General features: G+C 60.0%; 1 protein-coding gene across 11 annotated transcripts in view; it reads left to right on the top strand.

Moving 5' to 3' along the window:
- The window catches only part of BCOR (BCL6 corepressor), an 82,398-nt gene that overhangs the window by 13,210 nt on the left and 43,538 nt on the right, over positions 1 to 25,650 (top strand). For 6 of the 11 annotated variants that reach the window (XM_068179740.1, XM_068179748.1, XM_068179751.1 and 3 more), the window contains exon 1: positions 10,325 to 10,929. The exons of 1 other annotated variant lie outside the window; for it this stretch is intronic. The gene's annotated coding sequence lies outside the window, so the exon portion shown is untranslated. 4 more of the 11 variants (XM_068179741.1, XM_068179742.1, XM_068179745.1 and 1 more) reach the window with 4 other exon arrangements.

Below are 25,650 nucleotides of genomic sequence, written 5' to 3' on the forward strand. Positions count from 1 at the left end.
ATGGCGATAAATACAGCGAACGCCCGGGAGAACGGCTTCGGGGGTCACTGATAAAGGTGTCCGGTTTCCCTGCTGCTCCAGAGAGCACAACCGACAGGTTCAGCGAGATCACGTAGTCGAGGCTTCTCTGCCTAGAAACAGTCACGCTAATTTTGCATTTTTACCATCCACAGGGAGGAAAAATACCTGTCGTCCCGCAATGCAAATCCTTACGCAAATAGATCTGCGGTGCACAGGGAGCTGCTGGCAGCCTGACCTGCCAGCCGAGAGTCGCTGGCCCCGAATTTAGAGGTGCCGGCCAGCAGCGGCACGCCCCGAAAGCACATGGGATCTTGAAGACTCCCTGTTAGTCCCTCAGAACTTGCTGCTGCCTCAGAAAAGTCCGAGAAAGAGTGTGCGGTTAATCTCCGAGGCCTTCATACATCCCTGGCGAGCAGCGCCCCAGCGCTAAGTGCAATTAACATAACAGACACTAAAATAGGAGAGCGGCGCTGAATTTAATTTGCAGGCTTAGGGAAAAAAAAAAAAAAAAGGAAAAAAACTTAGCACTTAGAGCGGTCTGGTGATGAACGCAAGAAGCGATGTGGAAGGCGGCAGAGTAGCCCTCCTGCCTCAGAAGGGGGCCGCGGCCAGTTCCGTGGACCCTCTGCAGGAGCCGGGACCACCTTGGTGCGTGCAGGTTTCTAGACAGGTAAACTCCTCCGACGGAGATGCCTCCCGCTGCATCACTCCAGCGCGGCTCGCCCCCACGGCGAGCGCTCCCGTAGCGACCAGGTCAACCGCAGCGCGACCAGGTCGCCGGCGTGGGCAGGCACCTCCCTGAGCCTCCCTGCTGCCCGCCCCGACACCCACGCACCTAGATCCGGCTCACTTTCCTGCCCCCGCTGCCCCTGGGGAGAGGGAGGACATGGATGGGGGGCAGAAGCGACGGGATAACCCCCTCCTTGCTTTTCCTTCCCCCCCTCCCCCCCGCCTCCTGCAAACTGCCGCTGAAGTTCACAAAAGAGCGAGACATAAAGAGATCGAGGTTTTCGAGAAAAGGGAGAGGCGAAAATAGCGAGGTAAAGAAAAAAGGGGGGAAAAAAATCGTCTCAACAGAGGGACCCACCGACCGGCTGGAAAGCTGGTGGTATCCGGCCGGGGGAGAGGGGGGGAAGGAAGGAGCAAAGAGGGCTTTAAAAAACTGGAAGGCAAAAGCTGTTGGGGAGGAAGTGTAAACCGAGAGGGAGGCTGGGGGAGGGGAGAGAGCGCCATCTTTTCATGTCACAGTCACAGAGACAGCGCTGGGCTCGGCCACAGTGTCTCGGTTTCTTTTTAACAGCGGAAAACGTGCGATTAGCAGGCAGACGGGCGGAGACTAGCAGCCCTGCGCGCACACACAGCCCGCAGCTCTGTCTCCGCGCCGTGTAATCCCAGCGCTCAGCCCTTCTGCACCCCCTCATTAAAAACCCGGAGATTTCCTCCTCCTCCTCCGCTCTCCGAGGAAAACAACGCCTGCCACCGCCTGAACCCTGGCAGCGCCGCCCGCCCTGCGCCGTCCGCCCGGAGGCCGCCCAGGGGCCCCGCGCTCCCCGGCGCCCTGCACAGCGAGCTGCGCGGTCCCCGTCACCCGGCCCCGGCTTCCTCTCGGGAGGCTGATTCTCGCCCTCCCATCGCAAAGGGCCGCCCCCGATGGGACGCACAGCGGGGGCTGGGGAGGGTGGGGAAAGCCGGCTACAGTCCCCTCTACCCCCCGTTTCCCGTCCCCAGGGGCTGCTGCTTCCCCGCTGCCAGGGCGGCTGCTCGTTCCCCCCCCACACACGCTCTGCCTTTATGCATCCAGAGGGCGAGGGTGGGGTGCGCCGAGCCGGAGCTCCCCGCACTGGGGCCGGCGGCGGGGAGCAGCGCCGAGATCGCCCGGGAGCCGGCGATCCCGCGGTGGAGCCGGGCACCGCCGCCCACGGCCCCATGAACAGCGCTTTATTCCGCAGCGCTCAAACCCCTCATTGTGTTTGGCAGAATCACCTGCCTCCTCCGGAGCCGAGCGATTAATTTAATGCGATACAGAGTGCGCTCCCTCCCGGCCCCTCCGCAGCGGGGAGAGCTCCGCTGGGCGCTCCGCGCCGCGGAGGAGGGGCACGGCACAGCACGGCGGGGCACGGCACGGCAAAGCGGGCTGGCATCCTCCGAGCACCGGCTCTCCCGGCGGCGCCCCGGGAAACATTCCCCGCCCGGTAGCGGTGGAGCGTCAGCTCCAGTCGGAGTCGCACACAAGCATCCGCCGCGCAGACCTGCTCGGTGCCCGGGGGGGCTGCGAGGCGGGCGGGGGCCGAGCCATGCCTGGCCAGGGGATTTGATGGGTCGTTGGCTGCGCCTGGGGAAAGGCGGGCGGGCGGGGAGGGGGGGCGGTTGGCTGCGCCTAGCGATGGGGGATTTGAGAGGAAAGGGGAGGGGGGCTGAGCTCGGTGGAGGGGGTGCTGACTGCCGCGACTGCTGAGGACGGCGGCTGTTATTATTGTTATTACTGTTATTGTTATTTTTAGGGGGCGGTGGTGGTAGGAGCGAGGGGGGGTGGGGCGGTCCGCGCTCGGCGGGGGGCGACGTGGTAGGGGGGCCGCCGGCTGCGCCCGCGGAGGGGGCATGAGGTGAGGGCGGTGGGAGGGAGAAGCGTCTCCTCTGTTTCTAATAAAGGAAACGACTTTTATTGAACGATAAATGCAGGGGAACGAAAGTCGTGTGGGTGCGCCTGGTGGGGGCGATTGATTTGGCAGGGGAGGGGTGGTGGCTGCCCGTGCCGGCGCGGGCTGTTTGGGGCGGGAGGGGCCGACTGGCCTCGGCTGCTCCTGCCCGGGAGGGATCACGGAGAGGGGGCGTTGGCCGCCCCGGTGGAAGGGGACGAGGGCTGCCCCTGTTCGTGGCGGTGGGGGGGCGGGGGTTGAAGCGGAGGAGTGCGGGATGCTCGCGGTGGGGGGTCCGGCGGGAAGGGGACGTGGGCCATGGGGTGGTGCCGCCTGCCCCTCTCGGGCGGGGTGGGGGGGGCTGAGGGGGAGGTGTCGGCTGCGCCTTGCCAGTTGGGATTTGATAGGGGCGGTAGGAGACACGTCTCCTGTTTCTAATAAAGGAATCGGCTTTTATTGAAGGATAAATGCAGAGAACCAAAGTCGTGTGGGCTGCAGCCGCCGAGCTTCGTTAGCTGCCGATGTGACTGTGAAGATAAAACGCTCCACAATAACTCGAGCGCGAACAGCGCCGAGGATGGGGACGCGCATTCCCCGATGGCCTTGGCCTCCGGCCCCCTCAGCCCCGGCCCCCTCGGCACCGGCCCGGCGGCGGAAGGTGCCCGGGGAGCCTCAGACCGTGTTAACGGCTCGGCCTTGGGACTTTGCCAAGTTTCTCTGACTTAGGGGAACTCTGGGGATGAGTAATCGCGCCAGGCTGGGGTTTGGGAGGGAGTTTTTTTTTCGCTCGCTCGCTCGCACTCTTCTTTTTTTCCCCTTGTCATCAGCTGCTGACCCACTCACTTCGAGAGCACGGCACCGACGGGTTTCTGAGAACGGCGGCAGGAGGAGATCGGGGGTGTGCAAGAGCCTGGGGAAGCCCCCCCGCCGTCTTGGCTCTCCGCCGAGCCACCCCTGCTCCGCTCCGGCCCTGAGCCCGCTGGGGCAGCGCGGGGTCGCTGCTATCACATTCCCAGTGCGGTGCCCTCGATGTGTCTTTGCCTGGGGACAAGGGGACGCACACATCCCCCCGTCACACACACTCCTCTGCCTCGCATGGAGGCCCGTGTGGAGGTTTCCCAGGGCGGCGAGGACGCGGCGCTGCCGCTCCTTGCCCTCGGGAAGGTGTCGGGAAGCCTTTTCTACTCGACATCTCGATTTATCGCAGGTGGCGACGGCTCAAGGACGAGAGGGGGAAACTCCGGGCCCAGGGGGAGGCCCCCGGGGACTGGGAAGCAACGCGCAACCCCGGCCGTGGCCGTGGCAGGCGCGCCGGGCCGGGGCGGAGCAGCGCCCGCATCCTGCCCGCGGGCCTCGGGGCGGGCGCGGCGGGGCCTTGCCCGGTGCCGCAGAGGGCAGGGCCACCGCCGTGTGCACCGGGCACCCTGCCCGCACCCTGCCTCCGCCTCTGCCTGCCGGGCAGCGGGGCGCGGGGGCGGCCGAGAGGCTCAGAATCAGAACCGACTCGACGCCGAGCACGGCCCGCCCACAGCGGATCCTGCAGCTTGGCTGGGGACAGGCCGGGGTGGGGGAGTGTCGCCGTCGGGGGTGCTGCAGCGAAACGAACTGGGGAAGGCAGCCTGGCTGTCGCTTTGCCTCGCCCGCCGCTGCCCGTGGGGCCGGCGCGGGGCTTTCCCTAGCGCAGGTCTGTGCCCGCTCTACGGGCAGCGAGGGGCCGGTTCCCCCGCCTGCGACGGGGACGGCGAGCGGGCATGGCCGGGGAGCGGCGGGGAGCCACTAATCTCGGCGCCTGACAGGTTTCGGTCCTCTGATTACCTGCGTGATTTGGCTTCCGAGAGGCGCTCTATGAAGAGGCTGCTGCCCTTGTTTGGGTACCGTGATGGCGGGGGGGCGCGGGGGAACGATGATGTAGAGAGATGAAGTGAGGACGGGGTTTTAAATGGCACTTCTGAACGGAAAATACTTTTATTTTCCCTTGGATTTTTGAAGCTGTTTTCGAAATGAACATTTTCTGAGATAAGAGGTGACCGATCAGAATCGCTGGGGGGAGGTTGTAAGCAGACGTTTTGCCCCAGCTTACTGTTATCTTATCTTTCACACTTGCAGGGCGAAAAAGTGGCTTATCTTTGTACCCACCCCCCTCTCGCCTTAATTGCTAAAAACACTGTGAAGTGTTAAGTACAGGACTAAAGAATCTCTCCGCGTGTCTGCCATGCGAGTGAAGGGGCGGGAGGGGGGGTGTCCGATTTTAAAAATTAGGGGCTTTTCTCTGGAAAGGTACACGCATGTACGCACCGAGAGCCCCTCCCTGCCTTCGCTCTGCTGCTGCTTTGATGTTGCAGGCACTCATTTCATATGTATGCACCCCAACGAGCTACCCGCCGCTGCCGGGCTTCCAGCCGGGGCGCAAATCCCGCTCGGCACGCTGGCGAGCCCGGGGGCCGCGCCGCGGGGCGCGGGTGCGGAGGGCGGCGGAGGCCTCCGCTGTCACCTCTGGGGCGGAGTGAATAACCCCAGTGTTTATGAACCCGGGCTCGGAATTGGTATTCAGCGCTGAGCCACCGTCTCCTCGCTTTCTCTCCCCACCCCCTTCGAAACAAAACACAACACAAAAACAAAACCAGAAGGAGGACGGAGGTGATTCATCGACTGTATCCAATTATTAACATACAAGCTGTAGTCTGCACAAACACACCTTCAAACCATGGCGGTTCCCCCGGCCGCCGTATTATGTTTAAACTCGGGAGCATGGTGGCTTCTGTTCCTCCGCCAAGTCACCGCTCGCTACCGCTCCTCCCCAGGCCGCCGAGAGACGGGGACGGGCCGCAGTCCGCGCCTCCCGGGGCTCAGGGACCCCCACCGGGAAAAGGGGTTGTAGCCTCCAGCTCCCGCGCATCGCCTTCAAAGAAGAAGGCTCAACCTCGTCCGCCTCGCTTTCCGGCGGGCCGGGGTTTTGTCTGCCTCCCGATCCTGTTCGCCCCCTGAGCCCCGCACGCCGCCCTCCCGCCGAGCCCCACCGCTGCCCCCCGCTGGGATGGGGGGAGGCGAGGAGAGCGACAACCTCGCCGGCGCTATTTTTACTCCTCTCCAGACTTGTGCGGCGCACGCCCCCTCCCCTGCAGGGCCTTGCCTAGCGGCTGCATCTCTCCGCTCTCAGGAGCGGCCGGGGCCGCCCGCCTTTCACCTCCGCCTGCCCCGCCGGCCCCACCGCCGGCACGGCCCGGCCCCTGCGCCCGGGGCAGCGCCCGCAGCAGCCCGAGGGGACGAGGGCGGGGGCGGGGGACACACACACGGGCGCGCCGCAAGCAGACAAAATGGCCGTGGTATGCGGGTGGGAGAGGTGGAGGGGGCAGCTCGCAGCCAGCCTGCCCTCCTCTTGCAGCTGGGCTGCCGCCCTCCTTCCCCAGACCGGGACCCGGGCCGCGCATCGAACCCCGGTGGGCTCAGCGCTGCGAGCTCTGAGCTCTGCCCGGGCCCTGCAGCTTTCCCCGGCCGCGGCGCGGCAGGCCGAGCTCCCCGGCTGGGGGCAGGCCGATAGTGCGAGTGTTTGTCTGCCTGTCCCTGCCGGGCTGGCCCCTCCGGGCGGCGAGCGGGGACCGGAGGATCGCGGGCATCTCCGCTGTTTCGTGGAGCGGGGAAGGGGTGCGGAGCGAAGCAAACGCAACCGGAGCGATTTGTCATTCGCCTTTGTAAGAAAGCGGCGCTCAGTCCGTGAACCGAGCGCGTTTCGGGCTCTTCTGGGGAGATGGGAAGAAAATTATGGATCTCCTGTCAACGGAGTAGCCCTGAACTACGAAGTAAAATTATAGTACTTCTGCTATGCAAAACCCTTTTGATTGCACGGGGAGTTTGCATGGCGGTGTTACAATATGCTGATGCCGTGTCAGGTCTGAAAGCGCCGCAGACCCTGTATAACGCCAATTGAGGCTTGTCTTGTTTTGTTATTCAGATTTCTACACTTCTATTAAAAACAGCCTTACAAAAACCAATGATAAAGGTCTGATTTAAGACACACTCAACCAGGGCAATTCAGAGCTTTGGACAGTGATCTGTTATTTATAGGCTTTTCCTAGCACTCATCACCAGGCTGAGCACCTCGCTCGCATTAATTCATTTTACCTTCGCAGCGCGCATCTCCCCTCTGTCTCATTTCCCCTCTGTCTCATTTCCCGTGCCCGAAGGACTCGCGTGCTCCGGTTGCCGTTTGGTGAGCAGGGGAGCGGGCCGTGGAAGGGCCAGGGCCCGGCCTCGCCACTCCTGCGGTTTAACCCTCAACTTTCTGAGGTGCGCGGGCCAGGGGCGCGGGGAAGCTTCCACTTAGAGGCGGCGCTGGAGGTAAATGAGAGCCGGCATAAAGCCATCCCACTTGGAATCCTCCTGCGAGAAGCCTATTCTGCCATTAACAATGGATTTGTCTTTACGAGGAGGTTAAGTACTTAGCATTATCGGAGCAGCCGTTTTTGCGAGCGCATCCTCGCCCGGCTTCTTGGCGGCCGCAACAGCAGCGACAGTGCGGAGCCCCCCTCCCCTCCCGGGGAGAGAGCAGTGTGCAGCGGCCTGACCCGGGGGTCAGCTCCCTCCGGGGCGTGTGGGAGGGGGGGAGGCCGCCCGGTAATCCGCAAGGCAAGAGCATGCTTTGAATTTTCCGGGGTTAGCTCGGCGGTGCCCGCCGGACCCGCGCTGGGGAAGGCGGCGGGGCGCGCAGCCGGCCGGGGCAGGCCGCGGGAGGAGCGAACTGAAGCCCCAATGTCTTCGCCGGGAGCCGCCAGCCTCCCGCTGCAAAGCTCGGGGACCCAGGGAACAAAAAAGGCACAGAGGCGAACAAGCGCGGGTCTGTTCCTCCCCGCCACGAAGGAAGCTGCGTTCACAAAGAAAGTTTACGGTTAAAAATAAAAGCGGAGCAAGTTTACCCCGAGATAACTTTTAAGTCATTAGTGAAAAACAAGAAAACCAACCACCCCTGCCCCAAGCATCCAGCCGCATGCTGTAGGCACACAGTTGTGATCCGGACTTCGCAGCCAGGGGGAAGGGAAGCGGGCGACTTTTGTGATGCAAGTGCGGGCCGCTGGCACCGCAGATCCAGACCTGTGGGGAGAGACAAAGCCCAGATCAATGAAGCCGGGAAGCTGCGGCCACCTCGCCAGGAAACGCGCTAGTTCTGCTTTTATATAGAAAGAAGCAATTTTAATGAGGTTTTCCTAGGAAAGGCAAAAAAAAAAAAAAAAAAAAAAAATCCAACAGAGGCCTCCTCTCCAGCTGTGTGCCTGTAACTCACGTGTGTTCAATCTAATAACTTTTAATGTCTAGCCCTAAAACATCTTTATAAAAAATAGCTTTATAGCGTAATAGGCCAGGTGTCCTTCTGCTTGTTATTGGAGATTAAAAAAACGTGTGGGAGCCTTTTCAGATGCGTGGCCCGCCGCACCAAGATCAAACCCGGCTGCTACTCGGGGCAGTGCTCTCCGTCGGCCAGCACGGTGGGACCGCTGCGTGTTCCCCATACTCAGCGGCTTCCAGGGCTCCCCTGCGAGGAAGCTGAGCGGTGCGGCTGCCGTTTCGGGTTTCAGATGGTGGATATTTCACTTCTGCTTTGAGACGGGAGAATTTTTTAAGAGACACAGTGAAACTCCAAAGCCCGTGATGGCAGCTTCATGAAATGCCAACCCTCTGGCCATGACCCGGCTCTGCGTGTGTGTATGTGTGGAGCGTGTGTGCTTTTCTCTGAACTCTGTGTCCTTTTCCCGTGCATTGGGCGATCCCCACTTTTTTTTTTTTTTTTTTTTTTTTTTTTCCCAGACTTAGTGTATCTTCTCTATTAAACGCTTCTGGATTTGGGAGGGGGGAGCTTTAGTAGGGACAACTTCGGAGAACTCTAATTTTTCTTACCTTCAGAGATAAGCAGCGGCGCAGAGCAGGCAGGCAGCCCCGGCCGTCCTGCTCTGGCGTTGAATTCCCATCGCCCTGCTTGCTGCTCGGGCGCCCTCGGTGAGGGAAGCTTTTGCAGCTCATAGCGGCTCTTCAGCCTTTTCGCGCAGGGTCCTGAACGAGGCGATTAAAAATCCCCCCTGGGGCAAACTGTCCGCGTTAATCGCCTGGCGTTTGGCTGGCAGTCGCTCCCACACGGAGCGGCGGCGAGAAGGGCTCGATGCGGCGCCGGCGGCGCTGAGGTGGCAGAACTCCCGCTTCCCCGGGAAGGCGCCGGGAGGTGCGGGGGAGCAGTGGGGCCGAGAACCCGCCTGGCCCTGAGGCCGGGGCCGCCCCGGGAGCTTCCACGCCGCGGGCTCTCCGGGACCAAACCTGGGAGTATCAGCGGGGATGGGCGTTATGAACATGAAATTTACGAGTCGAGCTCGCCGAGCCAAAAGTTGCCTTGCCAAAGTAAATAGATGCAGCCGATAACTACCAACCCGGAGATTAAAGGGCTCCACGATCCGGGCAGAAATCTTAAAGCAGCCCGAGAAATGCCAGCGAGGGAAACGGCGCTTCAGTCGTGACCCCACCCCGGGTTGCCACACTGCTCGCACCGGATAAAAAGCGCGTTAAGGGCTGCCAAAGCCGGATCAGGCGAAAACGCGCTTTAATAAGGTTCCCCCTCGGCCCCCCCGCCCCCCGCAATGCAGACGTTGACAAACGAGTGGCTTTTTTTCCCATCCCGATTCAGAGCTCAGAGAAGCGGACCGGGGGGGAAGCGCGGAAATCAGCGCGGCCGAGCCGCGAACCACGCGAAGTTGGGGCCAGCGGGTGGGACCAGAAAGGGGCCCCGGCGTCGGGGGGCGACACACCCCCCTCCGCGAGCGTGAGAGCCTGCGGCCGGAAGGGTCCGCTCGTCGTGTGACCCCTGCGGGGGGTTACGACGGCTGCGAGCTCTCGGCAGGTCCTGGGGGAGCGGGGATGCCTTTGCGCGACGGGGGAAACCCGGAGCCGGCGGGTGTGACTGTGGGCGCGGATTGCATCGCCGGGGGTTATTCCAGGCGCCGCTGGGATCACGGGGGAAGCGGGGTGGGGGGGCCGGGGGCGCCCAGCGGAGGGGCCGGGGGCGAGCGGGGTGGCGAGGGGTGGCAGCGCGGCGCGACCCGCCGCGGAGGCTCGCAGCGATGTCTGGCAGCGCCGCCGCCGCCGGGGTTTTGACAGCTTGGCGGAGCGGAGTGAACGGAGCTTTATGGTAATTGCGGTTCTCCACTGGCCTTCTGGGTAGCGAGAGAGGGGAGTATCGGCGGGGCGGGGGGGGGCGGCTTTCCCCTCCTGCCTGCCGGGGAGCGCGGGAGCGTGGAGTCCCCCCCCGGGGCGCCGCAGCTTGGCAGCGACCTGTGCCAGCCGGGGGGAGCGAGCGAGGCGAGGGGCTGGCGGCGCGGCAAGGGGGGGCAAATCAATTAGTCAGGGCAAGGGGGGGAGCGGGCGAGCGGCCGGGCGAGCCCTGCCTGAGCAGGGAAACGCAGCCAGGGGAGGGGGAAACTTGCTGAGGGAAAAAGCGGTGGCGGCGCTGCTGCCGCTGCTGCTGCTGGCGGCGGCTCCCTCGGTGCAGCGCCTGCCCGGGGGGAGGGGAAGGGAGGGGAGGCGACGGCTGGAGGAGGAGGAGGAGGAGGAGGAGGAGGGAGAGAGGGAGGGGGGATGCGAGGGGAGCGCAGCGTGCAGCAGACGGAGCCCGGTCTCCCAGCGGCAAGGTGAGGAAGAGCGGCTTTCCCGGCGGACTAAAGAGGGGAGGGGGGGGGAGAGGAAGAAAAAGAGAGAGAGAGAGGAGGAGAAGAGGAGGAGGAGGAGGAGAATTAAATCCCCAGCCACACACACACAAAGCCGCGGCGGCCAGGGCACGGGAGACGGCGGCGCGGGCGAGATGTGGGGAGCGCCGCGCTCGCCAGCGCAGGAACTTCGCCCGGAGCAAGCCAGCAACATGGCGCTGCCAAACCAGAGCCGGCAGCCGGAATGAGCATCGCGGGCTGCCGCTCCCACTCCCGCTGTTGAGCCCAGTCGAGCCGAGGAGCAAAGCCCTTACCGCGGGCACCTGCCCCGTCGGCGCAGAGGGCGGCCACGCTCCTGCTCCCCGCGCCCCGCAGCTCCCTGGTCTTTCCGCGCCCCTTCCCCGACCCGCCCGCGCTGGGGCAAGCCGCGACACACGCACCCACGGAGAAGGGGGTGTCGGATCGTGAAACTTTTCTCGCCTCTTCCACCCACCCCCGACGGGGCTGCCCTTCAGGGAGAGCAGCAGGGCCAGGCGACGGTGTGGGGACCCGCGTCTCGGACCGCGCACGCCGGAGCCCCGCGGCACGGCAGGAAGGTCAGTGTTCCGCTCCGCGAACAGCTCCCGTGCGGAAGCGCCGCCGCCGAGTCCCGCGGTGACGGGGCGGTTGCGGGGCTCCTCTCGGCCGGCCGCGGGGAAGGCAGAGCGGCGGCGTGGCAAAAAGTTACGGCGCGGGGCGGCGGGGCTCGGGCGGGAGTGGCGGGCAGGCGGCGGCGGGGGCAGGAGGGTCTACCGGAGCGCCTCCGGGGCTGCGGTGTCGGAGGGGAAGTTTGGAGGCAGTTGCTTGTGAAGATGCCTGTTTGGGGCAGCGGAGGCGGGGGGAAGCACCCGATCGCGTTGTCGGCTCCGGTGCGCCCGTGTGGGGAGTGGTGGCGGTGTTCCCGTCGTCTCGCACTTTGTGATTGGGAAGGCGCCGGAGTAGCGGCGTTACGGGGGCTCCCGTGGGACGGGGCGAGGAAGGAGCGGCGCTGCCGGCTCGCGGAGCGGGGAGAGCTCCCGCGCCGGGCGGGCCGGGCTCCGCGCTCCCCGCCCAGAGCAACGCGCGGTCCGGCGGCGGCGGGCAGGTGAGCGGCGGGGAGAATCCGCTGCCGGCTGGCTTCTTCCCGCCGGGAGAGCCCGCTGCTGGCTGCCTTCTCTCCCGCCGGGAGAGCCTGAGGCGCTGCTCCCCCCTGTCCCTCCGCTCCGGCGGGGCGGGCGCCGCGGCGCACGTGGGACAGGGCGGCCCGGGGCTTTCCCGTGCGCGGAGCTGTGCTGGCGTGAGGTCCGGCGTGACACGGAAGTTTAGTCAGCCCGAAAATGTAGTTTGGAGTTGGGAGAGCGAGCCAGAGGGAGGCTCGGGGCTTGCCATCCATGGGGCGGCCGGAGGGGACGGCCTGGCGGGGAGGCAGCGGAGGCTGCTTTGTGAAGGCAGGGCCAAGTGGGGCGGCTCTGCGCAGCATATGAGGCATGCATTTGATGTTCGCGGAGCGAGTCCGGGGGCGAGGGCTGCGAAGCGTTCACGTTCCTCTTTCTTTCTCGATGTGTGTATGTTGGGTGGTTTGTTTGTTTTTTGGTTTTTTTTTTTTTTCCCTTCCTCCTTCCTCCCTCCCTCCAATTTCCGCGATGTCTGTTGGATCCCGGTGATCCGGAGGGGGCGAGGGGAAGGCGAAGAGCACCTCCCCCATTTACCCCGATAAGAAAAAAAAAAAAGCCCCGACCATAGCGAGCGGTGTAAAACCGACAAAGTGTGGGGACTGACTTTAATGGTATCGCCTAGGAGCTCCTCGCAGCATTAATTCCCACTAATGAATCTTTTCCAGAAACTCCGTTCATTGCTTTCATCTGCTCTTTAGAGCCCGCAGCTTTTGTATTCGTGTTTGCATTAAAAAAAAAAGAAAAGGGGGGGGGGCCAACCCGCACCACGTAGCCAAGCCCGGATTTTCCAAAGGTTTCTATTAACTTTTTTTTTCCCCCGCCCCCTCCCCGTGGCTCTTACGGCGGGGGGCGGCCGGGAAGAGCAATGCCCCGCCAGAGCCACTTGGGAACAAAGCTGGGGGCGAGAGCGGGCGGTGAGCCGGTGCAGGGTCTGGGTGCCCCGGGCAGCGCCCGCACCCCCCGCCGGTGACTCCGCCGCTCCCGGGTCACCGCCGCCCGCGCTCCTCCCGCAGCTCCGTGCGCAGCGCTGCCCGCCGAGACCGGCGTTCCGCTTCCTCCGGCCGCCGCTCTCGCCGACTTTCGTCCCCGAGGTGCTGAGGCTTGCCTGTCTGTCTGGAGCCCGGTGCTGTCGCCCTTGCGACACACCGATTCATTTCCTTTCGGTTCTGCTGTGGGAGCCGCTGGGTGGGTTTTTTTCCTTTTCCTTTTTTTTTTCCTTTCCCGAGAGGTAGCCAGCGCAGCGCTCATCCTAATTGCTTTTAGGAGGATTAGGAGCAAATTCCTCCTCCCCCAGCGCCCCCCCCACCCCCCCGCCGCCTCTTCCCTCCCCGCCTCCCCCCCCCCCGCCGGGTTGCCTTCGCACGCCGGGGTTGCAGTTTATCCCTGGTGCAGTTCTTTGAATTGCTGTCACAAATAGGTGACTCAGAGTTAATTAGGAAGTATGCACCGGATCAATGGGCTGCACAGCTCATTAGTTATTCCCCAGCCTTTTGCAGCGTTGGACCTCCGGCTCCTCGCCCCGTATACCTCTTTAATACGCAACCTGGAGGGCTGGCAGGGCCCAGGGAGTACTTCGGGTGAGGGGGGCCGGGTGCGAAGGGGCGTGATGAATACGGATATTGAAGCTTCCAGGACGGGAGGTTGCATACGGAGGAGTGACCGGGACCCCTACTGCTCCCCCCAGTCCCTCCTGCCCCTGCTATCAAACCTGCCGTCACACACGGGCGTGGTGGGCCCTCGCCCGCCCCGAGATCGAAGGGACGAGCCCGGAATGTTACCAAAAACAAACAGACACACACACACACACAAAAAAAAAAAAAAAAAAAAAAAAAAGAAAAAAAAAGTGTGTGTGTTTATTGGAGCGTACGTTGAGAGAGCAGACAAAATCTCATTTGTCAGGCATGAAGGTGGGCTGTGTGGAAGGCTATAAATATACCGGGGAGGATTGTATCGCGGTCACTTTTCTGTTCTTCGCCATTTCTAAGGTGAGTGGCGAAGGCTGAGGGACCGGGCAGGGGCTTCTCCTGGTATTGTTTGTCCGTCTGTGATAGATCGGTCTAGACAGCCGCTCAGGCTCCCTGCGAGCTCAGGAACCGGAGCCTGAAAGGGAGAGTGGGGGAGACGGAAAAGGTCACCGCGATATTTTTTCTTTCTTTTTTTTTTTTTTTTTTCCTCCGTCTTTTCTTTCTTCCTTTTTTTTTTTTTTTTTTTTTTTTCTTTTTGTTGGTGGTGGTGGTGATGGTTGTTAACCCTTCACGCCAGAGGGGATCGGGGGGATCGGGGCTGGCTATCCCGACCTGCAAAGATGCGGCAGCACAGCAGCGATCGCAGGGATGATGTCGGAGCGCGGGGGGAGGACAGGGTAGCGCGCCTCCGGGCCCCGGCGCTGCCCCGTCCATCTAATGGCTTTATACGAGATGTTTCCCACAACAGGAAAAGAGTTCACGAGGCGAATGCCAGATGATTTCGTTCCCAGGAGTTTCCTCTCTGGAAACTCCGAGGAGCGCTTGGAGCCGGAGTCAGGCGGAGTCGGGCAGCCACAGGGCCGGGGCAGGCGCCGCGGCCCCTCGGGCTCGGGGGCGTCCCCGGGGCTCTCTGCCCCTCGCGGCCCTGCCGTGCCCCTCCTGTTCCCGCGGGCCGCAGTGGAAATCCCGAGGTGGAGGTTCCCGGCCCCTGGCGGGGAGCGAGTTTCCGTGGCTGCCTTCAGGTTCCCTCAACTTCTCCCCCAGCAGCTCGGCGCCCTTCGCCCCACGGGGCCACATCTGTGCTCACAGCGTGGGGCAGCCCTCGGCTCGTGTCTGTGCAGGCAGGAGCCCGGCGTACCTGCCTCGGGGTGTTTGGAAGCCCACGGGAGCAAACACACCTCGTGGAACACAAGGGCAGGTGGAGAGCGGGGTCTGTGTTGCAGCTCGGGTGGGTCGGGGTTGTTTGCAGCTCCTCCGTGTGTGTGTGTGCTTCCTTTTGTGCTTGAGACGTCCTCAGTGGATGAGATGCGATCCTGGCGTGCAAGCCTGGGCGGTACAGATTAAAAGCAGTTAAGGCTTTAGAGCCATAGATAAAAGCTGGTTTTGTTGGATTCGCCCGCAGCGCAGACCATTCCCATCCCTCTTTGTCTGAGCCCTGGTTCCGGGCGCTACAGCCTTATTGGAAATGCTCCCGAGCAGTCCACGCAGCCAGGGCAGCAGGCAGCTCAGCGCTTATTTACACGTCACATCTAAATACATCTCTAATTAGATAGAAGCAGCGCCGGAAATGGCAGATTTGTTGCATATCTAATAGAGACCAGTGCAAACAGACTCAGCAGGGTTTCCCTCTCTTCTCCCCCCTCAAAACCCCCCCACCCTCAAGACCAAGCCAGTAATCTGAGAGCGAACAGAAATGACTTCTCCCATTTGAGTGCATTATGAACCACATTGGTGAATGTCTCTAATATTTAAAGCAATACTTGGGATGTGTGAGCTGAATGCCCAAATATGGACTGGGTCTTGAAACAATACTGGTGCCTTGGCTTTATTCCTGTGCTGGTGGACAATCCAGGCTCCGTGTCACACACTGTATTTGCCTTTACCAGAATGTGCCAAGAGCTGCAGCTTCTCAGGCAGTTCAAAATGGTCATCCCTCTTTCCTCCTCTTCCTTCATCCCATGATAATACACTTTTCTGAAGACTGATGAGGAAGCCAAGGTCCCCTAACAGTGACTGAGCTGCAGGGGCGCCTGTACAGTCCATGCAAGCAAACTTTCTGGATCTGTGCAGCTGCGAGAGTGCACAAAGTTGTTGACATGTTTTCATGTCTCTGTTTGTGGAGAAAATGGACCCACGGTCTACCCGTGGTAGGTCACCACGGCCTAAAATAATGAGTGCTGCACATACCGAAGTAGTTTTGGCAATGTATGGCTGTCTTTTACAAGATCTCTCAGCTTTGACCGATGAGTGGCCCCTGCAAAGACAGGCAAAAGGCCTGCTGCAGTTCAGGTCGTGGCTAAGCAGCCACATTGCCCTCAGACTAAATATGGCTTGGAGTAAATTGGTGCTTAGTGTGGAGGACAAGTGATCTCCGATTTCTGCATGTCTTGACAGAGGTCCGTGCTCTTGCTGGGACCCTGCGGCACAGTTGGGTTGCACAGGTGATGTGCGATGCGCTGTCTTTCCCCCGAACACTGCAATACATCACATTTTAGTGTGGACTTAAAGGAGCATGAAGCCAAGTTTAATACTTCCTCCTTAGGCTGGTGTTGCTTAAGAAATAATTGATGGCCAGAGCGGGCCTGCTCCCCTCTTTCTTGGTTTTGCAGTAACCTGAATAGTGGCACGGAGAGCCGGGCTTACCCCTTCCAAGTACGCCGAGCAGCGCTCGCTGGCTGCATCGCGTGTGCGTGCCGGAGGGAACGCGGAGGCCCGGGCTGCAGGCAGGGGGAGTTCCCCTGGCTGTGAGCAGATCCCGTTAATCCTCTGGCCTTTCAGGGAACCGGCTTACAGCAGTCGCTGCTCCGGAGCGACCTTTCCCTCCGACCTGACCTGCTCAGGTCCCTGGGCTGCGGCGGGCAGGGAGGTCTCTGCCAGGAGAGTGCATCCTTCGTCGGGTTTCTCCGGAGCAGGATGCCGGTGCTCCTTTGAATGGCCGAGCAGATGAGGTGGGGATGGAAAGGAGGAGGCCAGGAACTTCTTGCAAATGTGGCTTTAGGAAAGTTCTGCTGCTTTCCAGAAGGGAATTCATTCTTCCTTGCTTGCTGGACAGCAGTTCTTGGCTGAGGGGAGGGTTTTTTTCCCCTCCTCTCTTTCATTGCTGGAAAAGTTAGCGAGTGAGAGCATCCCTCTGTATCTGCCTGCCTGTTTTCCAAAACTGTTGTCTGAATTATTTGGGACACTTCCTTCACTCTTTGCACCCCAAAACTACCTCATGAGCTGATAGATTCAGTGCCATGTGATTAGACATGCAGGGAAGTCCACTTGGAGAAGATCCTGACAGCATGAAATATAATTTGTGATCTGAAAGACAGTTTCCAGTATAATCTCATTATGCACCACAGACTCCCGGTGTTATTTTGTAGAAGGCGGACAATGATCAATTTACATTGACCTAGGGCTGGGTGAGCTTTTAGATGGTAATTGCCATATTGATTTGCATGCAAAAAGAAGACCTGCTAAAATTAAAGACCGGAAGCTAAATTAAACTAAATTTATTGTCTAGGTGCAAACTAAAAGACTTGTTAAAGTCTAGGGTAGACTTGGAAAGCTATGAAATTGAGAGAACCATGATTTTCCTCCTGATAACTCTAAAATGAATGTACATGATGGGACAAGGGGCTGCAAAGCACCCATTGTGAGTGGAGGCACACAAGCCGGGGCTGTTCCATGTAAGCCCTGACTCCCTAAACAATCAGAGAATAAAATATCTCCTCTGTCCAATGAAAATCTCGGTCTGAATGTTGGGATTGTCGTGCTAAGGAAAACAAAGCTTTATTTGGATAAGACAATTAAAGTAGAAAGCACAGAATCCACCAGCCACACTGGGAACAGCTCATATAAAGAGCTAAGTGTGTTCAGTAGAGCACAGGGGAAAGGGGAGGCTCGGGGCTGTGCTCCATGGCCGAGCCTGCATCAGGAAAGCCTGTCATTGTGCTTCCTCTGCCTGCTCCTCAGCCAGGAGGGCCAAGAGTGCTCCCAGCCTTGGTGCTCTCCTTTCCACGGCTCCTGCTGCCCTTGGAGTAATCTCCCACATCCAGGAGCTGCAGTGGCTTGGTGCTGTGGTGAGCTCCTTCCCCGTGCACCTCTAGACAGCCCACGATGGGTTGCAGTCTGCCAGCTAATTCTTTCTCAGAGCATGGTTTGCTTTTCGTTTTCAGCTGGTGTAGCTCTTGGTCTTACCCCAGTACCTCACCCGGGGGCCTTGTATGCCTTTCAGTTTTTGCATATTACAAAACACTCAGGCCTGTATCCTCAGTTATAAAAGTGAGAATTCCACATTCACGGGAGTATTGGCTGGCACTTGGCACAGTTGATAGCAGAGAGAAGTACGCCTGTACTTGAATAGAGAGCAGACTCCATGCTTGGGGCAGCGTGATGAGTGTCCTTGTCCCTGTGTGAACAGGTGCTGTGGGGCTGCCTGTCCCTCACCCACCGCGGTGTTTCCTCTGTGTTCCCCTGGGGTGGGGTGGTGTTGCATCTGGGAGTCTTCTGGAGAGGTGAGAGAGAGAGCTTTGTGGGGCTGATTTAGTCATGGTTTGAGTATGGCATTTGTGTATGGTGACAGGTAGGGACAGAGAAGTGAAATCAAAGCTGGAGGGGCGTATTCTCAGCTCTCCTTGAAATTCACAGAGAACTTGTTAATGGCACAAGAAGGGATGGGCCGAGCTCCTCTTTCTAAGTGTAAATTCTCTCTCTGAGCCAAACTTTCTCCATGTGAAAGCTCCTGGCTATGGAGAGATCCTACAAGGATCTCTGATCCTCGGGCAATCCCCTTTGCTCCCACGCCCTGGTGTGCTGGGTTGTGCTTTAAGCTCCTCTGACTTGCCCACAGCAGTAGGAGGCTGAGCTGGGTGTTGAGGAGAGCCCTTCCCACAGGCTGCAGTCCCCCAGGCTCACCTTGCTCTGGCCTGGTCGTGCTCCCACGTGCAGTGTTTTCCTTTCCTCCTGTTTCAGTAGTCAAGCACAAAGTGGATTAGCAAAGCCCCGTGCAGAATTAAGCAGCCCGGTGTGAAGTTATGCGGAGCTCTGAGTGAGGACTCGCTTGCCTTCCCCTGCAGACCTCCTGTGCTGTGCCATGCTGAGCTGTCCTTTGCCGTGCCAGGGCAGCCCAAGACCAGTGGGCAGGGGTGGATGCTTCACGGGGTCTCCAGGCTGTGTTGGGCGAGGAGAGAAATACCTCTGGCTAAAGCTGGGAGCAGCAGGAGAAGCTGGAACTGTACTTTTGCAAGCAGGAAGTGATCTCCCAGGGTAAACGTTTTAATGGAAGTGTAACCTGGCATTGCACAAAACCCCAACCCAGGGTGGCTGCTGCCAGCTGGGAGGATGCAGGGCTCGAGGAGATGCGTGGGAGGCTGTGCCCTGCAGTGCCAGGAGCGCCCACAGCGGAGCCGTGTGTGCGGAGCTGGAGGCGGCTGTGGCGCGGCCTGCCCTGAGCAGGTGGCTGAAGGTTGTCTTATTTTAGCTACAGAAGTATCTCTCTAGATCCATTACTGCGAGATCTCGTTTGCAATAAACTATATTGGCTCCCCTCTTTATACAAATTGCTGGTATGAAAGAAAACCCAGCCTATATGGATGGAGGCAGGCATGAGCTAGTGAGATCAGGTTTCCTACTGAGCTCCCAGAGGAGAAGTCAGCATTTGATTGAAGCTACACTTGGTTCTTGGTTCCCAGGGGACAGCAGCCCTGAAACACGAGAGCCCTCCCTCCTTCTTTCCCCCCTTCTCTCTCTTCTTCCTCTAAAAGCCTTTGTGCTGAAAGAGCCTCAGTAGGCACGAATCGCCTGTCTCTCACAAGACTGTGTTGCAGCCTTTGCTGACATTGTTCTGTTAGCAGTGGTTTTTACCAGGCCAGCAGATTTCTAGCTACGTATAGGCAACGAATAGTCGATGATACTGACCTGTGAATATGTACTGGTATCTTTGGGTGGTGAATCTGATTCGGAAGTCGATTGGAGACTTACCACATTAGTGTGAAGCACCATACCTGCCGGGGTAGTACTGCCCTTTGGCAGGAGTTAGGCCAGGATGGAGCACATGCTTCCAATAAAGTCAGCTATTTTTCCTTGCTGGTGCCGTCTCCCAAGCTGCATATAGGTACACGGAAGGTGTTATTCCAGCTCCTGTGGCCTCTTAAAGAGTTTGTGTGGGACACAAATTTCAGAGAAAGTTGCCATGTCTCGGTTTTCCCTTAAGAGATGCGCAGTTTGGGTAATGCCAGGAGTCAGAATGGCAAGGAAAGGTTTCCTCAAACAGATTTATTTTCCCCATGCTTCTGTAAAGTAAATTCCACGTCTCCTCCAACTTTGCTGCTGATGTAAAAATATGTAAGGGCAGGGAAGGAGCTATGAGGATTTACACTCAAATTCCAGCTGTGCCCAGCAAAAGGCCCTCTGAGAGTGTGCAGCGCACTCCTTTGCTTCCAGGTGGTTGTATCATGAACGAAGCTGGAGTCGTGCTTTAGGTTACTGGCATTTTTGTTTCCTTGTTATTTTTTTGTTTTGTTTTGTTTTTCCTCCTTACGGTGGAAAGGAGAAGGTGGAAGCGTGTCTCTGCCGCCCGGCTGAGCGCAGGGGCCGGGGCCGCCGCGGGTTGCGGGGTCACCGCCCCGGGCAGGGGTGGCGGAGGGGCCCCGCGGCGGGAGGTTCGCTGTGACAGCAGGTCGGACGCTGCCGGCGGCGGCCCAGTGCGAGGCGGCCGGGCAGGGATCGGGGGAAGCCCGGCTTTCCCGGGGAAGAGCTGCTCGGAGGCGCGCCGCGCCGCGGGGGCGAGCTCGCCGTGTGCCGCGGGGCGCTGCGCAGCTGCAGGCGCGGCTTTCCCCGCTACAGCGGGGTTCCCCCTCGCCTTTCCCAAAAGCCAGACCGAGAGCGGAGCTCAACTTGTGATTGTGCAGGCGTTTCGTCGGGCGGGAGTGCTGACTGGAAACCCCTCTGTGCTGTGGGGGAAGAGCCCCGAGGCGCTTGGCACCCACCGACATCGGGTTGGCGGAGCAGCGCCCCGCAGCTCCGGCCCGGCCCGCAGAACCCCCCGAGCACCGCGGCTCCGCCCGGCCAACCTCCGGGAACAAGCACGTTTCTGGCCCCGGGGCGGGGGAGGTGGGTAGAGGGTGTTCCTTGTTTCGAGTAAACCAGCTGCAGTAGTTGATGGTAAAGCAATGAAGGCAGACACAATGCTGCTGTTGTTGGTTTGATCTCTAACTGGGGATTGTTAGTCTGGATTTAACTCTGTGGCAAGGGGGGCGGGGGTTTGGTGGGGGGGGGGAAGGCGAAGCCTGTTTACAGCCAGTGCAAATAATGTGACAGCTGTTGGAGCGCGAAAAGCCCGCGCCTCGCTGGCACTCGCACACAAAAGCTCTCGCTGCGGCCGGAGTGGCCCCGGGGCCGCCCCGCCGTTCCCGGAGGCACCGCCCGGCGCTGCGGGGCCCGGCGGGGCTCCCCGGGCCCGGCGGCGGCAGCGGGGCGTCCAGCCGCGCTCCTCTGCCGCCCGCCGCGACGCTTAAGCAAACGCCGCTGGCCGGGGAGAAGCGTTCCGCCCCCTCCCCCCGGCCCCTCTTTCCGCCTCCGCTTGATTTACAAGCGCAGGGAGGCAGCTGGAGGAGCGGCCGGCTCCGTGCCCGGCCCAGGCGCTGGGAAATCCCTCCTGGCGGCAGGTTTGCACCGGCCCCGGTGACTTTGCGGGAGCGGCGGGCGAGGTGTCCCGGCTGCCCCGCGGCAGGAGAGGGCAGCCCGGCTGCGAGCCCCAGCCGGCCCGGGGCACGGCACGGTGCGGTAGCTGGCAGCACGTTTCCCTCACAAACACGTGTTGGCAGAGAAGTTGCCGCTTGAGATGGCAGCGTACGACCCCTGATAAACCTGGATGTGCAGGGATCCCTGGAGTAGATCTTCAGTGAAAACTCCTCGTGTATAAATTTCCCGAGTGGCTATTTTCTGCTCAAAGCCTCGGCATCTAAGGCCCTGGGTTTGTCTTCTGAGCGTAGGATATAAAATGCTGTCTGTTTTTGAAGTTTGCTCCAGTACCCAGAGTGATCTCCTGGCCCTTTCAGAAGAGCCTCTGGAAAGTCGAGGAAACTTGGAGAACTGGGTTCCAGCCTATATTTGTACTTGACATAATTTCGCTACCTACGAGAACCGCTGTGTTTTATATAGTAAGTGACCTCTCGTACTATTGTCTTTTTGACGAGGCGTCTCTGGGGTGGAAAGCAGGTAAGAAGGGGAGATGCTTATTTCCTCCCTCACCCCCCTTTTAGTCGTTTTGGTCGATGGGTTGTCTTTATCTATTTCTCTCCAGTCAATCTATTATGTTTTTTTTCTCTTTTGGCCTTGACTGTCCCCTTGGTCCTTTATGGATTACACTGTGCTATTAGTGGCAAAAGTACACCAGTAGTCATTCAACAATTTTAGCATCAATTCCTATAAACTGGTGTTTTATATGACATGTGCCATTTTTCTGCAAGAATACTGCTTGCGAAACTAGTTTCGCCTTGGAGCAAAGGCGGAAAGATAAACAAGCCTGCATAGCCAAAACACTTGCATAGCCAAAACACTGGCAATTGCTGCCTCCTTCCAAATCTTTTAAAGTCACGGAGCTATATTTTAAGGATTATGCTGCTGCCTCTGAGGAGGGAATGTCGGCGGCGTTAAAAAAAAAAAGAAGCTAATGCAAATTAGAGAAAAATAATTTTCTTTCAGCGATATGCAATGTATTAGTCACTTGTTATCATGCTTAGAGGCAGACCTCATTTGCGCGTCTGCCAACTCGTTCACATCTGCTCAGAGCTGTTCAGGGCATTTTAACCTTGGCGGTGTCGTGTCGTAGTCCCACGGATCAAGAACGAGTAATTAAAGCTCTAAGCAGCAGCAAAAAATTCATAGCCGCCCATCTGCATCGCAGTTGATTCGCTGCTTTGTTTCGGTGCGGAGCGCCGGGATGGGAAGGCAGGGCCAGTGGCGGCCTCCACGCTGCCTCTGCGCTGGGGCACCGCCGCTACCGGCAACTTTATGTCCTTTTTATTTCCTTTTTCTTTTTTTTTTTTTTTTTCCTTTGTAATTTTTGTATTTTTTCACGTCGTTTGGTTTCCTTTTTTTTTTTTTTTTTGCCCCCCGCTGTCTTCCGCACGCCGTGTCGGGTGTTTGGCACTGGCTGAGCCCACCCTGGACTGGCGTTTCCTCTAAAGGTGTGGAGAAAGGTGGTGGATGTGAGGTCGGGACACGTTGCAGAGACGTTTAGTCGAGGTGCTCGTAATGCAGCTTTCGTAACTCAGGGCTCGCCAGCGCTTTCCAGAAGTGCTCGGGAAAGCGTTTCCCATTAAGGAGAAACGTTAGCGCCATAAACCCGACATAAACTTTGGGGCGAGGCTAATTTTTATGCATTGTTCAGCAGAAACCAGGCTGTTTATTTGTTTGTTGTTGGGAGGAGGAGGAGGGAATAAAAAAAAAAAAAAAAAAAAAAAAGGGAAACCCCCCAACTTCCCAAGCACTTTTTCTTCCATGTAGTCGCCGAAGGTCCCCGTGCCCCTGCCCTGGCCCTGGCGTGGCTGTGCAGACAAAGCCCTGAGGGTAGCGAGAGGCTTCCATGCTGGCTGCGCTAGGTAAAACGAGAGCCGGAGGCACCTAAGTTTAATATTTGCCTGTTGTGCGCGGCCATTTGCTGCATGAGGCGCGGGGCTGGCGCTGGGGAACCGAGTGGGGGGCTGGGGGAGCGGAGGGAGCCGCTCCCCATCCATCAGCCCCGCGAAGCTGTTGCTCCGTAAATGAGGGAACCACAGGCCCTGTCAGCCGCAGTTATGCAAAATGAAGTCGTCCGTGATCAATATCTCCCAACGTCCCCGACGGATGTGTGGGGGGGCCGCCCCCGCCCAGCCTGCCGCGGCGGCTCCGCGCCGGGGAGCGGTGTGCCGGAGTGGCCGGAGGGAAACCAAGGGCGTACGGCCCATTAATCACTCCACCCCCCGGGGGTGCGGCGGGGGCTGGGGGAAGGAAACGGGGGCCGTGCTCCGGTATTTCTGCAAGGATAACGTTGCGGAAGTGAGCGCAGGCCTTCGCCCAACTCTCGCAGGAGCGCTGGGACTTTTGTATTCATGGGGGGGGGGTTCCCCCCCCACCCTGCCTCCTAAGTTTCCCGAGCTATTGGGGGCAGGGGGAGTGCTCGCCGAGCCCGGCTAATAGCGAGCCCGTGGCGCTGCGCTCTCTCAGCCTCCCGCGGACGAACAATGGGGGACGAGGGGGGGGGAAGGGGCTGTCTCGGTGGGATTTTTCTTTTTTTTCCCCTTCCTCCCCCCCCCCCTTTTTTTTTTTTCCCCCTTTCTATCCCCCTCCTGGAAAGCAAAAGCCGTACGGAATAAAGGCAACAATGAAGGGTTCCCGGGATGCCGAGTGCGCGGTGGGTCAATGGGCTGGTGGGGCGCAGGCCTGCGCTTTTCCTTTCCTGCGCCGGGAATGCGGCCTTAAATTACCTGAAATGCACATTTCTGCCTGGCTCGCGGTGCGTGGGTGTGTGTGTGCTTGCGTGTGTGTCCCTCTCTCCCACTGCTGCCGCTGCTCCGCCTGCGCAGCCCGGGCTCGGCTGCTGCCTGTTGTCTCTGGCAGCGGCAGCGGAAACCTCGCTCCCGGGCGCGCGCGCGCGTCTGTGTGTGTGCGTGTGCGCGCGTGTGAGTGTGTCTGTGTGTCTGTGTGTGTCTGTGTGTCTGTGTGTGTCTGTGTCTCTGTGTGTGTCTGTGTGTCTGTGTGTGTGAATGTACGTGTGTGTGTGTCTCTGTGTGTGTGTGTGCGTGTTTGTGTGTGCGTGTGTCTAAAATGGCGCGGCCGGCCTGGGTAGGGACATGCCGCGGCGGGTGGGCTTCGGAAGGGAGCCCGGGCTCTCCCCGTAGGCCCCCGTCTGTGCGGGGGCCCGGGAGTTGCTGTGGCTGAGCCGGTCTGTGGCTCGCTTCTCCGCCACCGCCTCCTCTAGTATCCTTGTTTCCCGGCACGGCCGGAGCGGCGGCAGGAATCCCCCGGCCCCCCCCGGAGCGCGCGTCCTGCCCGGCCACCGCGGCGTGCGCCTGGGGGACAGAGGCATCGCCCGCGCCGGGGGACCCCGGGGGTGGGCGCCGTAGCGGCGGAGCAGGGCTGCCACTGCGGCGGACGGGCTCGGTGTTTCCCGCGAATCTCTGGGAAACCCTTCATGCGGTGATGCCTCAAAGTTGGGTACCAGCCGCCTCACGTCCCCCCTCTGTGTGTATGTGTGTGTGGGAGCCTTTGCAGCCTTTCTATCGCACCCCCATGATGTGGTTTAACCGGGGGGAGTGGGGAGACGGCGTGGGTGCCCCCGCCATACGAATGTTCCGTAACCTTCAGGTATGGGCATCGCTGTGTGCGGAGGCAGCCTTGGCCGCCCGAGGCAGCTTTGGCCTCGAGCAGCGTGTGCTTGGGCGTCCGGGTGTTCCCCCGGGGCTCCGCGACAGGCAGTGCCGTGTGGGCTCCAGGGGAAGGCAGCCAGGGTTATTTGAAGGATCGCCAGCCATTTTAACTTTCCCTCATTGGCCTCCTCCCCCGCCCCCTTCCCTAGTTCCTAGGCTTATCATTAATTGAAAACTTTTTTTCCTCCCCCCTTTTGGCTGCCGCGGGCAGCTGAGAGCGATGCAATGATTCTCCTCGCACCATATGGGAAAGGGGAACGCGCCGCTGCCGCTACGGCGCAGCGCCGGTCTGTGCAGGGTCCAAGGCGTGACAGGCGGCGCGGGGGGGCGCGGGGCCGCCGCTCCCTCGGGCCGCCTGTGCCGGGGGGGCCGACCCTGCCGGAGCTCCGCTGCACTGGGGGTGTCTCCGTGGGGCCGGAGCCGGGCGCAGAGCGGCGGGCAGCCCGGGACGGCGGTGCCCCGGGCGGGGAGGATGCCTCGCTGGCGCTGGTGCGGGCGTTGGCGCTGGCTCGGCAGCCCCGGTGCCCCCGGTCGGCTCCGCCGCGCCGTGTTTACACGGCAGAAAGTCCCGGTCGCCGTTCGACACGTGACGGTGTGGGAGCCGCGGGAGGGGGGAACACGGGGGACACGGGAACGATGGGGGGTGGCTGCGGCAAGAGCCTTAAAATAGTCGCCGACCCCCTCGTGCTGCCTTCACGCTGCCTAAACCGAGATGCACTACTGTCGTGCATGACTCCAGATATGTATTTTAAATCGGTTTAGCGATCTCGCTGGCGCATTGTGCTTAGCTTTATGGTTAAATGAAATGCCACACGTCCCGGGTAAAGGTCAAACTTCTTCTCTAATCCGCGGATCCGTGCGGCGGCTACTTAGTCTCCAGCTTCCTCCTCTGGTTTACAAAACGTGTCACTAGCGGTGATGTCGTGTGGAGATTGCATAAAAAAACCCCACAGTATATTTTATTTTTTTTATACATATATATATAAAAAGCTCAGCCAAGCCTATTCTTTTAACACTTGTCTAATATTAGATCGCTGGCTGCTGCC

Source organism: Anomalospiza imberbis, chromosome 2, assembly GCF_031753505.1.
Source record: "Anomalospiza imberbis isolate Cuckoo-Finch-1a 21T00152 chromosome 2, ASM3175350v1, whole genome shotgun sequence".
NCBI classification, from domain to species: domain Eukaryota; kingdom Metazoa; phylum Chordata; class Aves; order Passeriformes; family Viduidae; genus Anomalospiza; species Anomalospiza imberbis.